The sequence below is a fragment of the Puma concolor genome, chromosome A1 (genome assembly GCF_028749965.1).
Source record: "Puma concolor isolate L17-30 chromosome A1, mPumCon1.1.hap2, whole genome shotgun sequence".
NCBI classification, from domain to species: Eukaryota; Metazoa; Chordata; class Mammalia; order Carnivora; family Felidae; genus Puma; species Puma concolor.
The window spans coordinates 171,770,963-171,785,371 of NC_141667.1; the positions used below are offsets into that span (position 1 = coordinate 171,770,963).

The following is a 14,409-nucleotide window of genomic DNA, read 5'->3' on the forward strand; positions in this document are numbered from 1 at the left end:
CACAGACATTGAGTCTGTACCAGTATTTATAGCTTATTCAACCAGCACTCGCACAGTTGTTGAAATCTTCCCTGCGGAAGTTCAAGTAGAGCCAGATGGACAGGCTATCCATGTCACCTTCCTGGAGAACTCTTCCTGAGAGCCTTCTGACCTCCCTGTAGACTGGTGGTCTTCCACACTTGGTCCTCTTCTGGTATCGCGGGTCTTCTCTCCCTTCATACGTGGGATTCCCCACGCTGCTCCTGGCGGCCTGTTTTCTGTGTCTCCCGTCATTGTCTGTCCTGGTTCACGCTGTGGGTGGAACATATCTTGAGGAGCCTTTCTGTGACTATGGTACAAGGGAGATGGGTTTTTTGAGGTCCTGGGTATCTGAAAGTTTCTTTTTCTTTTCCTCTCCATTTGTATTTTGGCATGGTCATAGGGTGGAAATTATTTTCCTCCAGGATCTTGAAAGCATTTCTCCACTGTGTTTTAGCTTTCATTGTTGCTGTTGAAGAACTCAGTGCCACACCAGTACTGGATTCTGTGTAGGTGAGCTCTTCGGTTCTTCCTGAGCCTAATAGGATCTGGATTTTTTCTTGGTGATCTCAGTTTTCACAAATAACATGCCTTCGTGCAGGAAGCCCTTTAAATCAGGCAGCTCACATCTTTCTGTGTTCTCTTGTCCTTAAATTCTTACCTGGATGTTGGACCTCCTGGACTGGTAGTTTTATGCTTTTAAACCTATTTTCTATTTCTTTGTCTTTTTTACTTGGCTTTCTGGGAGATTGTTTCAGCTTTTTCTTCTAGCTCTTTTAAATGAGTATTTCTGCTCTTGTTTTTTAAATTCTAAGAGCTCTTTTTGGTTCTCTGAATGTTCTTTTATTGTTTCAGTTGAAATATTTGCTCTTACCTCCTTGGGTATGTTAATTGCAGTTACGTTGCCTCTGCTCAGAATAGATCTTCTTCCACAGCCCTTTCTCCCCTCTTGTTGGTTGTGGTCTTTAGTTTTTGTGGTTTTTTTTTTTTTTTTTTTACCTTTTTTTTTAAATTAATTTATTTTTTATGAGGGGTGGTATGGAGAGAGAATCCCAAGCAGACTCTACACTGTCGGCATGGAGCCTCATACAGAGCTCAGAGTTATGAGCCCTGAGATTGTGACCTGAGCTGAAATCAAGAGTCAGATGCTTAACCGACTGAGCGACGCAGGTGCCCCTTTTGTGGTCTTTCTTTCCTTTTTTAGTGTTTATTTTTGAGAGAGAGAGAGAGAGAGAGAACACACAAGCAGTGAAGGGGCAGACACAGAAGCCAAAGCTCCAGGCTCTGAGGTGTCAGCACAGAACCTGACGCGGAGCTCGAACTCATGAACCGCAAGATCACGACCTGAGCTGAAGTCAGACACTTAACCACCTGAGCCACCCAGGTGCCTCTTGTGGTCTTTATTTCTAATGGTAGAGGTCACCCTCCAATGTATTTACGAGTGGGGGAACAATTGAGCTGGTTGGAAATCCGAGCCCTTGAATGGAACTTTTCCAACCTCAGTGATACCAGGTGGTTCTATTGATGCGAGAGGTAAGGAATGGCTGATGTCAGTTTCTTTCAGCTTTTTATGCAGTTCACCTTCCGGGAGAAGCCTCTGACCTGCTCCTGTCTGCACTGTTTATTGCCCACACCTGATGCTCCCCTGGGCCGACCCCTTCTCCCTCCCGAGGCCTGATGCCCACGGAGCACTGGGCGGAGGGGAAGGACTGTGTGTGGGTGCAGGTAGCTTGGATCCCCCGTTTTTTAGCACACCGCCTCTGTCCTCAGCCGTGTCTGCTGCTGCTGGCTCCAGACCCCCTCAGCTTCCTTTCTGGGGACTGTGCTTTCCCTAGTTCCTTGATTGGGAAGGCGGCGGGCAGCTGCCTAGCTCCGAGCGAGGAAGGCCTTCTGGGTGTCTAACCACTTCGTTAATTGACTTTGATTCCTTGTTTTAGATGCTGCCGGTTCCTGAGTTGTGGGGATTCAGCGCTGTGAATGGGCTTGGTTCTCTGCTCTCTCCACCTCAAGTTTAGCATCTCTCCCTCCTTCTAGCTTTCTTCCCACTTCTGGAATTTCATTGCTTTTGGTCTTCTTTCCCCTCCTCGTAGGCAAGAGTCTTAGCCTTTTAAGAAAACTCCTTTCATTATGGTTTTAGTGGGATTTCAGGATTGACCAGAGTAGACGCTCTCTACCTGGACGTCCCTCTCTCCAGTTGTTACAGATGAATGAATGAACAGGAAGAGTACAATGTGAGTTCCACGGTCAGGACTTCGCAGCACCCTGGCGCCGGGAAGGACTCCCGAGGCCCTGTTCCCTTCAGGAGAGTGTGCCTTCTGTTCTCTCTCTGTAAGTCAGTGATGATGTAAATACATGCCTGTTTTTCCATATCCCCAACAGTGACCTCCACTTCCCTAACTCGGGCTGCCATCCTGCTTGTCTCCACTTTGTGCCCCATTTTCTAGTCTTAGGATCGTGTGGGCATAGGACCATTGCTGGGAGCCTCCGTGTAACTCTTGGGAGAAGCGTTTTATTTGGTGGCTGTAGGTTTGGGGGGCCCAGCCCGCGGCCTGGAATTGAATGCGTGCCACCCGGGGGAGGGGGCAGGTGGGGGCGGTGTCTGTTAAGGCCATGGGTTCTGTGGTGGTCAGCCAGGTCGTGGGGGGAGACGGGGCAGGTGTTGAAAGGCTGCCGGGGTGTTGTGGCGACACATGGCAGAGCCCCACATTAGAGAATCGTGTGCTGGGGACTGAGGGCCATGGGGGGTCCCCGCTCGCTCCCTGCCCCTTGCAGCCTTGATGCCTGGCCCGACGCTGCTCCTTAAATACCCCGCGTTACGAACAGGGAAGGCAGCTCTTTGGGACGTTCCCCTAGAATGATTTCCTACTTAAGAACCAAGTACTTTTTTCGGGTAGGAATTTACAGTGATAAATCACTGAGGAAAAATGAAAAGTAACCCGGAACTTGGGGGCTGGACGTTGGTTAGCAGTTATCTTGAGCAGTTTCTCGTAGGATAATTTTTGAAGTTATGTGTAGTGTGGTTACAGTTGTTAAATTGCCTCCCGAACTCCTGACGAACTGAGAGCCAGCCGAAGAAAGGTATTGTTTGAGTTTCCTTGTGTTTGATGCACTCTCATCATAGCAAACATTACTTGAGAGGTAATTCGAAAAGAAAAAGAAGAAAAGCCGTCACGTACAAAGAGTTACTCACTTCCTCAGTGGCTCCTACTGGTAGGCGGCTTTTCTTTCTCCTCTTGCTCCTGTCCCTGAATAGTAAAGGTGCCTTTGGCTTTGCTGTATTGATCAGTTGAGAAAGTAAATATTTGTTACTCTTCGTGGAAGGAAGCCTTGAAGGAGTGGGATGAATCTATCTGGCCTTCCTCAAGGGTAGGGCTCTGGTGGGCAGCTTAGGCCCTCGGGCAACCCTCAAGGCCCTTGCCCGGCATGGAAGGGCTCGGACACCGGTTTTACAGATGGGAAAACTGAGGTTCAGGAGGCTTAACCAAGGCCCCTCAGCTCGAAAACAGCCCTGTTGGGGGTAGAGTCCTAACTTTTGATGCCAGCATTGGTGGTGGTAGTGGTCTTCCTTACACCAGAAGTCCTGCCACCGAGCCTCTCAGGTCCTGCCCTGGAGGCCCCTGTTTCCCTAAGGGTCAAATTGTGTTTATGGCTTCTATGAAACCAGTCCAGGCCTGATAAGAGATGGTACCTTGGGCACTTTTATTCCCACTTTTTTTTTCTTTTGGACTTTTAAAGATTTTGTCCATGCTCCAGTATTATTTTTTTTTAAATTTTTTTTTAACATTTATTTATTTTTGAGACAGAGAGAGACAGAGCATGAACGGGGGAGGGTCAGAGAGAGGGAGACACAGAATCTGAAACAGGCTCCAGGCTCTGAGCTGTCAGCACAGAGCCTGACGCGGGGCCTGAACTCACGGACCGTGAGATCATGACCTGAGCCGAAGTCGGCCGCCCAACCGACTGAGCCACCCAGGCGCCCCCCAGTATTATTTTTAAGTGGCTTCCTAGCTTTCTGGATTGTGGCTGTGGGGGGTGGTGACTTGGATGGTAAGATGTTTTCCCTATTCCTGATCCCCAGTCCCTCTCCTGAGCCCCTAGGGCCCCCCCACCCCATACCCCAGGGTGGGATGGGGGCCTTTGGCCTCGGTTTAGTGCCTTTCAGTTATTGCCCGGATTCGCTGAGAAAAGTACCCATAATTAAACCAGTGGTTTTCAAGGTTTAGCATCTGTCGTCGTCACCTGGAGAGCTTGATGAACTGCACACTGCTAGGCTGTTGGTCTGGGATAGAAACTAAAAAGTTTTCCAGGTGCGTGGCTGCCTCAGGGACCACAATTTTGAGAACCATTAAACTGGAGAATTCAAAATCTTTAAATGCCTACTGCTCCCCGCTGTGGGACACTCTATAGTGATGCCCATTTGAAAGCTCAATTGAAAGTGAGTGCTAGGGGCGCCTGGCTGGCTCAGTCTCGGTGGAGCATGTGACTCTTGATCTCCATGAGTTCAAGCCCCACATTGGGCGTAGAGATTGCTCAAAAATAAAATCTTAAAAAAAAAAAAAAAAGAAAGAAAACCAATGCTTGGAACTTACGGATTGTAGAAGACTGACTTTGGGAATTGAATAGACTTTTGTGAGACTTCTTAGGGCCTTTACCATTTTAGCATGTATTATAAAACTTTGGGGGAATAGAGGAAGATGTGTGTTCTGCATTTTTTTGATGTCAGAACCTTACTTTGTAAGGACTGCATCTCTGAGAGCTGGCATTCCATGATTCTTTTGGAAAACCCCGAACCAGAGCATAAGTCCTGAACCTGATAGTCTTCCACAGTATAACCTCTCTCTCTTTTTTTTGAAGTTTATTTATTTACTTTGAGAGAGGGTGAGTGGAGGAGGGACAGAGAGGGAAAGGGAGAATCCCAAGCTCTCTCTCTGTGCTTGGGAGTACAGAGCTTGATGCGGGGCTTGAACTCAAGAACAGTGAGGTTATGACCTGAGCCGAAATCAAGAGTCAGATGCTTAACTGACTGAGCCACCCAGGTACCCCAATGAGGATAACCTCTCATAACTGTTGTTTTTATCATGACATTCCCTGCTTAAGAATCTCTGGTTGTTTCCTGATCAAATACAAATTCCAGCTTAAAACTCAGGGCCTCTTGTTAATAGAGGGCTTCCTGTTGTCCTGCTTTTCAGTCCTCCCTGGTCAGCTCACCGCTCCCCTCTGCCTCTGCTCATCTGCTCACCTAGCAGGGTATCCCCTGGTTCCTTTGCCCAGTAACTAACCTCTGGTGAGCTGTTAGTATTTATATCATGTTGCCTTCTTTTTCCTTTTTTTTTTTTTAATTTTTTTTTTAATGTTTATATATTTTTGACAGAGAGAGACCGAGCAAGAGCGGGGGACGGGCAGAGAGAGGGAGACACAGAATCCAAAGCAGGCTCCAGGCTCTGAGCTGTCAGCACAGAGTCCAACACGGGGCTTGAACTCCCGGACTGTGAGATCATGACCTGAGCTGGAGTCGGGCGGTCAACCAACTGAGTCACCCAGGCGCCCCTGCCTTCTTTTTTCTTAATTGGATTTGAAGGGCAGACCTTCAGGGAAGGTGTGTACCGTCCAGCTAGCTCCCTGACCGTGCTAGAGCACAGGTCCCCAAGAGGAGCACCTGGTAGGGGAAGGGCAGTCAGGAAATGAATGGGCTGTCTCCTGGCAAATTTGCTTTTCTTTCTTGTGGGTGTTCTGTTTAACACTTAACATACACATATATGTTTAAACTGGGAAAAGTACATTCTGGGGCAGTAGACTCTTTAATGTTTGGGATGTGACAGGTTTTGTGCTTTTATGTATAAATAGTTGATTTGGTTTGTTTTTTTTTTTTTTTTTTTTTTTAATTTTTTTTTTTCAACGTTTATTTATTTTTGGGACAGAGAGAGACAGAGCATGAACGGGGGAGGGGCAGAGAGAGAGGGAGACACAGAATCGGAAACAGGCTCCAGGCTCTGAGCCATCAGCCCAGAGCCTGACGCGGGGCTCGAACTCACGGACTGCGAGATCGTGACCTGGCTGAAGTCGGACGCTTAACCGACTGCGCCACCCAGGCGCCCCAGTTGATTTGGTTTTTAACTCAAAAAATGATTTGTATTTCTGTATTAGCAGTCTTTTATTGGAGTGTTCTGTGATTAGCTAGACTCTAGTTTTACCACACTTGCTTATTTGAGGATGGCTTTTTGGGGGAAGGGAGAGGTCTTGATGTTTTTTGAAAGTGCATTGTAATTTTTCTGAGGTTGGTTAGAGGGCTTTGTCCAGTATAAGGGTAAACGGGATATTACGCAGACTTAGGAGATGGACTGTGTCAGGAAGGGTAGTTGTGATGTTTGGGTTCCTCTCTCTCATTTGTCAGTGAAGAATCTGAAGTCTTTCTAAAAATAGACTTTGTGTCATTCTGAGGGCTTTTCTCCATTTTGCCTCCTTTAGGAAACAGCGAGGTGCTTACGTGGCCTGGCTTCATTGTAGTTACCTAGGCTGCCTGTATTTGTCTCCCAAGTGTGGGGGGGAGGTGGAATGTGGCTGGAGGGGGACACACCTGACGGTGGTGGTGGTCTCAGCTCACACTTCCAAAGGGGCCTGGGGTCATTAGCACCAGCAGCCCAGGGTGTGACTGTAGATATTGGGGGCTGAAATTTAATTTCTGCTTAGGCATGAAGCAGGGTCATTTTTTTTTTTTTTTTAACCCTTATTTATTTTCGAGAGAGAGCATGCAAGCAGGGAAGGGGCAGAGAGAGGGGGAGAGAGGATCCCAAGTAGCATCTATGCTGTCAGCACAGAGCCCAGATGTGGGGCTTGAACTCATGAACTGTGACATCATGACTTGAGCTGAAGTCAGACGCTCAAGTGACTGAGCCACCCAGGAGCCCCAGACCATGTTTTTAAGTGATTACATAGTTTAAAACAGTTTTGAGTTGAAAAGCAGTTTTGCCAAGGATCCACCTGATCCCTCCCTTCAGCCCACCACCAACATAAATGTGTGTGTATGTTTATGTTAATGAATGTGTGGGCCGATAACGTGTGTTAATTTCTTTTTTCTTTGTTGTAATCTATCAGTAGCCTTTAAAAAGCTTGTGCTGTAGCACTCCTGGTCAGAAGTTGTTTTTCCTCTTTGTAGTTGCAAAAAAAAAAAAAAAAAACACAATTTAGATTTTATTTTCAAAAGGAACAAACTCTTTGACTCCTGAAAAATAAGAGTGAAAGTTACTTTAAATGATAAAATATGTAAAGCCCTTTTAAGTGGCATAGGGGAAGGGAAGAGAGGGAGGCAAACTGTAAGAGACTCAAATACAGAAACCAACCGGAGGGTTGCTGGAGGGGTGAGGTGGGGGGGTTGGCTAAATGGATGATGGGTACTCAGGAGGGCACTTGTGATGAACACTGGGTGTTATATGTAAGTGATGAATCACTAAATACTACTCTTGAAACCATTATTACACTGCATGTTAACTAACTTGGATTTAAATTAAAAGATAACATAAAAAAATAAGATGGTGAAGTTCTCAGTACTTTTTCTACAGGGTTTGTTGCACATATTATTTCTTCATGTTTTAGCCATAGAAGTCAAGGTTGGTCTTGAAATTCCATGGAAATGATTCTTCCCTTTGTCCTCTTGTGTCAGAGTAGCGATAATTGAGTTTGTTTCTGCTGAGGAGTCTGTGATCGTAAAGCTCTTTGAAAACCAGTGGAAGGCCTTCACGTGGTGATCCACCGTAGTGTGAGAGCCCCACCGCTAACTCTGGCCACGTTTCCTGTGTGTAGTCTATTAAAAAGTAATGTGAAACGTGGGGTTGAAGATGGGTCCAGAAATAGGACCCCCCCCCCCCCCGCCTCTGGGAAAATACTCTCACTCTCTCCCCTGTTGAATTATTATTATTATTAAAAATGTTTTAAAGGCTTTTATTTTTATTTATCTATTAAATTTTTTTTAATGTTTATTTTTGAGAGAGAGGGAGACACAGAATCCAAAGCAGGCTCAAGGCTCTGAGCTGTCCACACAGAGCCTAACGCAGGGCTCAAACCTATAAACCGCGAGATCATGACCTGAGCCGAAGTCGAACTCTTAACCGACTGAGCTGCTCAGGCACCCTTAGTTTTATTTATTTTGAGGGATATAGAGAGCAGGCAGGGGAAGGGCAGAGAGGGAGGGAGAGAGAGAATCCCAAGCAGGCTCCACACTGTCAGTTCAGAGCCCAGTGCAGGGGCGCAAACCCACAAACCGCGAGATCATGACCTGAGTCGAAATCAGGAGTCAGATGCCCAACCGACTGAGCCACCCAGGAGCCCTGGTCCCCCATTAAATTATTGTTAAAGCGAAAGCATATTTGGTTCCACTACTTGAAAATAGCTGGGGTTTTTTTTGGCCTTTTTTTTTTTTTTTTTTTGCTTATTTTCTGGTTGTCTCTGTGCATACATATATTTAAGACATTGCAGTTACACATACACAGGTGCACGTTTTATATTTTCCATTCAGAAATGGATCATAGATATCGTCCCCCATTTCCACGTGATTTGTTTTATCACCTTAACAGACTTACCCTTGCCTCCTCCGTGTAAGGCATGCCTCTTCTGTGGGACACAGAGCTCCAGCCAGAAAGCACAGTCCTGTTTGGCTCTGCTGGTTGGAGTAATCTTGCCACTTTGTTTTACCTTTGGAGAAAGAAAAGCTTATTCATCATTCCTTCTCCTTTAACTGGATTATTGAAGAGCACTGTTATTGTTATTTAATGTTTTTGCGGTTAATTGCTTTGCTTACGTTGATAAGCTGGACCACTGATGAGGTGGTATTGCAAATTCCTGCTGGGCTCCTTATCCCCTGCTGGAGGAGGAGTAGGACAGTGCATATGGACTGGACCCCCCCCCCCCCCCCCCCCCCCCGCAAAGACTGTGCGTGTGTGTGCATGCCTACACTGGTGTGCACAGTAACTCGACCACAAAACCACTCTCCTTTCTGGGCGTCCTCTAGTCAGCGGGTCAGGCAAATTGTAGGGACCTGAGGGAGGTGAACGGCAGGAATTCTGCCTGGCTGAATTGTATTCTTCTTAATTGTTCTTCAGATGAAGACTTTATATATGTGATAAGCTTTTCTAGTTTTAAGGTAGCTTTAATATCATGTATGTTTCTTTCCGGTCTTTTGCTTTAACGAGAGGTAATAGATGATGTGGAAACTGGCAGGACCACGGGAGGTACAAACATGGTGACTTAAGATCACTGCTCTGAACAAACATTCACCCCGAATAGGACCAGTCTACTTTTTAGCAGTTTCATAGCATATGATTCATGCTGGGTATTCGTGTTTCCTTCCTGTACATGGTGCACACATGAGCGAGGGGCTGCTGGCAGCAGTGGTCCCAGTGTTGAAGTCTGGATGCCTGGCCGCATGGAGTGGCCACGGGGCGGGGGCCACCACAGTCTGTTAGTGCAAAGAGGGGGTCGTGCCATGTCACTTGCCCCTGTCCTGCCAGCTGGTTTCAGATCAGTTTAGATCTTCCCTCTAAAGGAGTTAGGAAAAACAGTTGCGTTTCAGAGACTTGGGGGTTTTGGAACTTGGAATAAGGGACATGAACCTGTACTAGTACCCTTCTATGATATGTATGTTTTTAACGAATAGAAACATTTGAGAAATACAAGGCAAACGATAAGAGAGTTTAGCATTACCGAATTCTGCCGGAATCCGTGTGCCTTTTCTCTTTATTCAAATTTAGAAATTTTTCTTTATCGTATGATTGATTGTCTTTATTTGTTTAGCTCTTATGAGCGTGGACACGAAAATGGGTGTTGGTGGATAGACATGCAATTAAAGAAGAGGAGGAAGTAGGGACCCCTGGGTGGCTATGTCGGTTGAGCGTCTGACTTCGGCTCAGGTCGTAATCTTCACAGTTTGTGAGTTCGAGCCCCGTGGCAGGTTCTGTGCTCACAGCTCGGAGCCAGGAGCCTGTTTCAGATTCTGTGTCTCCCTCTGACCCTACCCCACTTGTGCTCTTCCTCTCTCTATCAAAAATAAAAATAAAAACATTTAAAAAGAAGAGGAAGTGCTGTCAGATACTGTGTGGTAAAAGTTTTTGCTATTTTAAGATGAAACATTGGAAGTGTAGACTGGCTGGCCATTTGCCTTGTAGCATTTAAAACTTTTTTAAAGTTTCTTAAAAATTTTTTTTTAATGTTTATTTTTCAGAGAGAGAGGGAGAACGTGAGTGAGAGAGGGGCAGAGAGACAGGAAGTCAGAGGATCTAAAGTGGGCTCTGCACTGATAGCATAGAGCCCAATGTGGGGCTTGAGCCAAGGAACCGTGATATCATGACCTGAACCAAAGTCAGATGTTTAACCGATTGAGCCACCCAGATGCTCCAAGTTTATTTTTTTTTTTTTTAATTTTTTTTTTTTCAACGTTTATTTATTTTTGGGACAGAGAGAGACAGAGCATGAACGGGGGAGGGGCAGAGAGAGAGGGAGACACAGAATCGGAAACAGGCTCCAGGCTCTGAGCCATCAGCCCAGAGCCTGACGCGGGGCTCGAACTCCCGGACCGCGAGATCGTGACCTGGCTGAAGTCGGACGCTTAACTGACTGCGCCACCCAGGCGCCCCACTCCAAGTTTATTTATTTTGAGAGACAGAGAGAGAGAGGGGGAGAGAATCCCAAGCAGGCCCCACTTTGTCAGCACAGAGCCCGATGCAGGGCTCGAACCCATGAACCACGAGATCACGACCTGAGCTGAGATCAAGAGTTGGATGCTTAACTGACTGAGCCACCCAGGCGCCCCATGCGTTGTAGTATTTTATAAAACAGAAAAATTTGGTAAGGGATATATTAATATTTTGATTGTAATTTATTGCCATAATCACCACGGTTACAGTTTGATGCAAACAGAAGCAAAATTTTTCATGTGTCAGAAATAAAGTTTAAAATACAGATCTTCACCAGATGCATTTCTGATTTCATTTGTAAGTTTGCTGGTTAGAACACCTACGTGTTTTCTTATAGAAATGAGTTTATAAATGGTGGGTAAGTTGTGAGGCTAGGCTAGATAAGCCTAACTGAGCTATAATTTAAGGGTCAAAGTCCTGGTTCTGAAGGCAGGAAGCCAGTTGGTAGAAGACAGCTGGAGGAGAGGGAAGCCTTTTCCTTTCGTTTCTTGGCGTAGGACTGGCCCTGTGCAGGCCAGGGTGGCCTCTTGCAGGGTGCTGGCTCTGTTACTCCCAGGCCCTTTGTCCTCCATCTGTTAACGCCTCCTTGGTACGATGGCTCTGGTACGGGACCTCTTTACTGCACCCCCTGCAATAGGTTTCAGTAGTTTCCAATTAAAGATCCGATTCCTTGTTTTAAAACTGATTTTAGCTGGCTGTTGGGAAAGCATCTATACTAGTTGCTACAAGCAGTAGTCCTTGATTGTAGGGAGAAAGTGTGTTACTCTAAGTAGGTACCTAAAATGCAGAGTGTCAGGCAGTGAAAGGTCGATGGCATCTGTAGGCGAAGACGTATATGCTTGAGGAAGATGGGTCTGCCATGTCATACGCCGTGCTGGCACTGGAATTGGGAAGGTAAATGATAAGCCCTGTCTTCAGGGAGCTTACATTCTAATAACAGGGGACATGTATGTACACATGCTTGTCAGTGGGCTCAAGGCAGCTGTAGAAGTGTCAGGCACAGAAGCAGCACAGAGGAGGGAGTAATGAAAAACCAGAAGGTGGCAGCTTGAAAATCGATAAAGGAAATGGTGCCCGAGCTCTGTTTGAGACCTGTGAGTCGTCGTGCTCTGAGCTCTGCTGTCCCGGCATCAGAGCATTGCCACCCGAGGCCCCAGGGTTAAGGAATGGGTGTTAATCTGCTGTCAGTGGGCAGAGTTCACGAGCTGACTGCCCTGAAGTCAGGAGCAGTTTGCGGTTTTCTGAGGTGGCAGGAGTTTCTTTTGAAAAAGTTGTAACAGATTAAATCCTATGCCAGAGCTCCAAGTACCTAGCATTTGTTTAATTTTGACTCTGAATCTCTTTCATGGGTGGTTTAATGGATGTGGCTCCTGGGGTGGATCAGAAAGCAGCTTTCCAATGAGCTGGAGAGCAGAATTCAAAAAGCATGTTCACACATTTTAGTCTTTGGTTACACCTGGAAAAATCGGCGTAGAAGCCTCTAGATCAACTAAACAAAGAACTTTCGTTTTAATCCCCATCGATGATGCTGATTTTCCTGCGGGGCTCCTTACTGCACCTGGTTCAACCTGAGAGGGAATTGGGAAGAATGAAAGCAGTGTTGGGGTGGGTTGTTTGCGGTGATTGTATTGTTAAAATCCTTTTCTTTACTAAGTGTAAAACTTAAGCATGATAAGATGCCACTTCCCATGAGGAAAGGATTTTGGAGTTTTATCTAGTTGGTTTACTTTTAGTTAATCTCTAAGGCTTGATGGTTTAGGTAACTTGGGGGTCTGGAGATGACAATTTATGAAAGTTGCTGGGTTAAATCAGAACTGCTCAGTTTTTTTGTACTCTTTTAGCCAGAACTAATTTTAATAGGTAAAGTGAAATGGCTCATTTTGCAGTTCTGTTCTGTAAAGAGCGGTGGGCAATACGTGTTTTGGGGAAGTGCGGACTCTGGGGGGAGTGACTGGAACAACAAAGAGACTCATGTTCACAACAAAATTGAGCAGAGGATACAGAGATTTTCCCTTCTGTCCGATCCCCTCCCCACCGCTGTCAGTATCCTGCACCAGATTATATTGGTTGTGATTGATAAGCCTACATTGGGACATCATTATCATCCAAAGTCCTTAGTTGATGTTAGGGCTCGAATAACCGTTTTAACATCCTATATAGGTTTTAACAAAATGTAATGACATGCATCCGCCCTTATAGTAGAAAGAATAGTTTCACTGCCCTGAAAGCCTCTGTATTTTAAAAACATGTCTTTTTGGTTCACTGGAATATTTTTTTATCTGTACCCCATTTTCTCCTCATTGGCTTTTTTAGTTTCTGACTTGACCAAGTAGTTTCTCTCAGTGTGGGGGAGCCTGGGTTCCTTGGTCTCTGTTATCGTGAAAGCTGCATGCATTTGGAGTTGTCAAGATGCATGCATCCAAAATTATGTCTTGAGAAGTTAGTGGCTCTTGGCAGCCATCCAGGAACCCGACCCCGGGGAGATTCTAAGGGGGGGGGGGGGTTCTGCACACTTCCTTTTTGGTTCTCTGCTCCTTCAATTATCTTGTGACTGTTAACAGACATGTTAAGTTAAAGGACACTGAACATGGAGGTACGTATGTCGTACCTTCTTCTCTAAGTAGATCTCCCTTTTTGTTTTGACTCCCTGAAATTTCCCTCATCCCCTCCTTTCCCAGCAGGGTGGGGTGGAAGGACATCTCGAATTAGGTGCGAATTAGGTGGAATTAGGTGCTTTGCAGGTGATTTGCTTCTGAGCCTGTTCTGCCTCCACCTGTGGCCTCACGCCTTCATGTCCTGAGGCTCCGAGAAGCTGCCCTCACGCTGACCTGTCCTCAGCGTCTCTCATGCTTCTGACCTCGGTTTGGTAGTTAGGGTTTAAACCCCTTCCTATAACTCAGTTTCTGTGGAAGGCTGTTGGGGATGGTACGGAGGGAAAAAATCCACGTGGTACCCCCCTTCTCCCCCCCCCAAACTAATGTAGATTCCTTTTAAAAAAATTGAGCTACTACAAATTTTAATTTATTTAAAATATTACAGAAGGAATACATAATTAACTGTAAAAAAAAAATCAAACAATGCAGAATTGTATGGTTTTTATTCCCCAGGGGTAGCTAATGTTGAGGGTTAGGATTCTGTGGTTGCGTTAATTACAAAGGCGGGGCGGGGCGTTCAGCGGGGCGTTCACTCTTCTCCATTCAGAACTGAAGGGGAAGGCTGGGAGTGCCTTTTGATGTTTTTTCTTCCCAATCTCAGCAGCTCCATCAGAAATGTCACCAACCTCTAAGACCTCTTAAGCAATCCAGTTTCTGCCAGCACTTAAGTGCTTTTCATAGTCTTGATGAGATGGGAAACTCCTTCCTCAACAGATTTATTGGATGTCTGCGATGTTGAAGCCCCATGCTGGAGGCTGGGGAAGTGGATGAACTATGCCTGCTCTTAATGCGCTCGCGGCCCATTGTCCTGCAGACATTCTGACATGCCCGGCAAGCGCTGGGAGTGCGAGGTGATACTAGTCAAAGTGGGTGAAAGGAAGGAAGCCTTCCTGGAGGAGGTGACATTTGAGCGTGTATCTGAGTAGTTTTTTAAAGTGCTAGTGGGTGAAGGGCATTCCAAGCAGATGGGGTCTTTTCATAGAATTGGCTGTAGTCTGGGGTAACTGGTGTAGATGAGTTAGATTAATGTTTTTTTCTTCTTCCTACCTAAGAAA

At 46.0% G+C, this 14,409-nt stretch overlaps 1 protein-coding gene across 3 annotated transcripts in view; it reads left to right on the forward strand.

Moving 5' to 3' along the window:
- Positions 1-14,409, forward strand: part of STK24 (serine/threonine kinase 24) — a 121,591-nt gene that overhangs the window by 8,422 nt on the left and 98,760 nt on the right. For 2 of the 3 annotated variants that reach the window (XM_086709154.1, XM_086709149.1), the window contains exon 2: positions 2,213-2,346. The exons of the other annotated variant lie outside the window; for it this stretch is intronic. The gene's annotated coding sequence lies outside the window, so the exon portion shown is untranslated. The remainder of the gene's footprint in view (positions 1-2,212; positions 2,347-14,409) is intronic. 3 annotated transcript variants of the gene reach the window in all.